The sequence below is a fragment of the Pteropus vampyrus genome, unplaced genomic scaffold (assembly GCF_000151845.1).
Source record: "Pteropus vampyrus isolate Shadow unplaced genomic scaffold, Pvam_2.0 Scaffold601, whole genome shotgun sequence".
NCBI lineage: Eukaryota > Metazoa > Chordata > Mammalia > Chiroptera > Pteropodidae > Pteropus > Pteropus vampyrus.
In genome coordinates this window covers 47,770-50,924 of record NW_011889382.1, presented here as the reverse complement: position 1 = coordinate 50,924, position 3,155 = coordinate 47,770, and the positions used below count along the sequence as shown (strand labels likewise).

Sequence of the window (3,155 nt, the reverse complement as noted above, 5' to 3'; positions counted from 1 at the left end):
GCTGGCCAAGGAGCGAGGCCTCGGGAGAGACCCACCTGCCAACACCTCTGCCTTGGACTTCCCGCCCTCAGGCCTGTGAGAACACACTTTTCTGCTGGTTCAGTCTCCCAGTCTGTGGATTATGCTTCAGCACAGCCCTCATGGACTCTGTCCCCAGGGCAGCCCACCCCGCATCTAAGAATTTCTTCTCTGTTTGAGAAAATCTGTTAATGTGTTGGCAACAAGGATGGGCTTTGGGAACAGATTTAGAGAGGATGAGGACACATTATCTAGACAAAGTCCTGTGGTCTCAGACCTCACTTTTCGGTCAAACACACAAAGAAGGCGGCTGTCTGGTCTGAGCAGTGGGGTTGGCTCAGGGAAGCCCCACTGCACAGGAAACAGCAGGTTCTTGTCTCACTTCCCCACAGGCCTGGAGCACTGTGCGAGCACTGAGACTGATCGTCCCATGATGAGCAGTAATAATCGGCCTCGTCCTCAGCCTGGAGCTCACTGATGGTCAGGGAGCCTGAGTTGCCAGACTTGGAGCCAGAGAATCGGTCGGGGACCCCCGAGGCTCGACTGTTATCATAATAGATGAGGAGTTTGGGGGCCGTTCCCAGGAGCTGCTGGTACCACTGCACACCATAACTCCCAATGTTGGAGCTGCTTCCAGTGCAGGAGATGGTGACACTCTGTCCCGGGGCCCCAGACACTGAGGACGGCTGGGTCAGCACAGACTGGGCCCAGGATCCTGGAAGAGGGAGAGATACAGAGATGGTGATACTGGGGCTAGAGACAAGAGAAGGAAGTAGGGCCCCGTGTGTCCTCCCAGGGTCCCTTTCCCTGTCCCCATATCCAGTCACCTGTGCAGTGAGCGAGGAGGGTGAGGAGGAGAGGGGACCAGGCCATGGTGGAGATGATCATCGCGTCCTGCCCTCTGTGTCCCCACAGCTGAAGCAGAGCTTCCCCCAAGTCTCTCCCTCCCCTCTTCAAGCTCTGACAGAGGGAGGGTCCACTCATGCAAATGAGACCCCAAGCTTTCTGATCCCTCACTGGGCCCGGGGTTAGGCCCCTCTGCTGAAGGAGTTAGGGGGTGGGCAGGAGTGGGGCTGTTTGGGGCCTGGGGGGTCTGGACATCACAGCTGTGAGGCCTGAGCAGAGGGCACCAGGCAGTGCCAGGTGACTGGCTGGTTCCAGCTCTGCTCACCCCCAGACCTTCAGGAACGGGCCCGGATCCCTCTACTGTTCAGGTACTGATACACCACTGTGTGACATGGTGACCAGAGCCCATCAGAAATAACTCCCGCGTCCCCACTAATCTGTTCACTGCCCTTGCATAGGGCCAGGACCTGTGTCCCCTTATGTGGCTTCCACATCACTTCAGGGCATCTTTAGGTTATACTTGGACTCCTCAAGGTGACTGTCCCAGGTTCCCTTGACTATTCAGTGGTCACGACTGAGGTGATGTCTCATACAAAGTCCTCTTGGATCAGAATCAAGTCTAGATCAGTGACCGTCCCCACAGAGGCATGTCCCCTTCTGTGCAGGATGCAGGTCCAGTCACCGCGTGTCCCCCTCCCATGTGCCCAGAGCTCTCTGACCTGCGGATCTCCCACCACCCTGAGGAGCAGGGGCTCTTCTCTCCGGGGCTGGGAGGGGGTGGGGAGGATGCCCTTCCATGCATCCCTTGTAGACGATGCTGTGTAAGTCCTTGTTGTCTGTATTTCCTCCCACTCAGCAAGTTCTCCACGTCCTGGGAGCAGAGATTCCTGCCTTGGGGTCTGTCCTCAAGCTCCCAGGCACATGACTGCAAAGGTCGTGGCTGAATGACAGTGTTTGTTACATTTTCTTAAGTCCAATAAGGACAAATGTGCAGAAAGTTCTAGGATGTAATGACTTAAATATTAAATTTGCTGTGATAGATATTGATTAAAGAATTCACATACTAGTCACTTTGTGCCCACCTGTGCACTAAAATAGGATGTATGTCGTTTTACATAAAATTCACCTCAATAAAATAGATTTTAAAAAGAAATGATAATGTCATTCTGAAGATGAAAGTACAATCAGAAGTGTATTTTGTTAAAAGAATCTGTGTTTATTGCAAAGAGAAAGTCGATGGAAATTCTGGTAAGAAATATGGCTGGAAGAGCAGTGGTAAAGAAACACCTTCTGTTCTCAGGTGAATAGCGGCCTATAAAGTTTTCCCTTTATAGTTTCCCTAAAACACTTGCTTGTTTATTTATTTATGTTATTTAGTCATGAGTTTTGTATCATGGGACTGGTACTGCCCAGTGAAACCCCTCAGCTCCGACCCCTTCCTCTCAGCCTGGTGGGAGTCCTTCCCATCTCTCCATCAGGGTGGGTTTATTCTCTGAGTTTGTGGGCCGGGGGTCTCTGGACTCAGGCCGAAGGCGCTGAGGGGGGTGGAAGGAGGTTTGGAGAGGAACACAGGTAGGGAGTGGATGGAAAAGCCACCAGTGTCTCTCATGAGGGTCCTCAAGATGCCAGAAAGCAGCTCGCCCAGCCAAGGACAGGACGGCGTGCTCCGCTGAGGAAACCGAATGGCACATCAGGGGAAAGGCTGAGCCACTGACTCTGGGGTCGGCACAGCCTGGTGACAGTGCATTTTCAGCCGCAGCACAGACAACGCTGTTCTGAGCGACTCTGAGGGTTACTTCCCCACGCGCCCCGCTGTGCACCATCTCTTTGTACCTCCTGCCTCCCTGTGGCTCCCGTTTGCTGTCTTCCAGCCAGAAGGTTGGGCCTTTGCATACCCAGATCTCCTGCAGACTTCTTGCTAAGAAGCCTGCCTTTGGAGAAGAGGGTAGAACAGACAGGAGAAACGTAATGAGAGAGGTGGATCCCCACCCTATGAGACCCTGACGTCCTCCTGCCAGAGAAGTGAGGGGCCTCAGGGCCTCCGCTTCTACAGTCGATGCTTGTGGAGGATCCTTCCTTCTTCTCAAGACCAAATTCAAGGGCTCCTCCTTCAGGAGCTCCCTCTGTCTGCCATGATAGAGCCTACTTGCTGCTTTCAAGCTGTCCTGAGTCCTAGAAGGGAGATAAAGGAGAAAAAATCTTGATAAACTCACTGCTGGCTCGGTGAGACTTCAAATTCTAGTCGCCTCTTGAATCCGACTGCTACCACTTTCAGTAGAGGAACTCAGGTG

The 3,155-nt window shown here is 53.2% G+C and overlaps 1 pseudogene across 1 annotated transcript; it reads right to left on the bottom strand.

Annotated features, from left to right (window-relative positions):
• Nucleotides 1-396: 396 nt before the first annotated feature.
• On the bottom strand, nt 397-939 carry LOC105308621 (annotated as a pseudogene). The gene is made up of 2 exons (XR_002778069.1): nt 846-939; nt 397-733 (listed from the first exon to the last, which is right to left on the bottom strand). The product of XR_002778069.1 is annotated as an immunoglobulin lambda variable 1-40-like (transcript).
• Between the last annotated feature and the right edge of the window lie 2,216 nt (nt 940-3,155).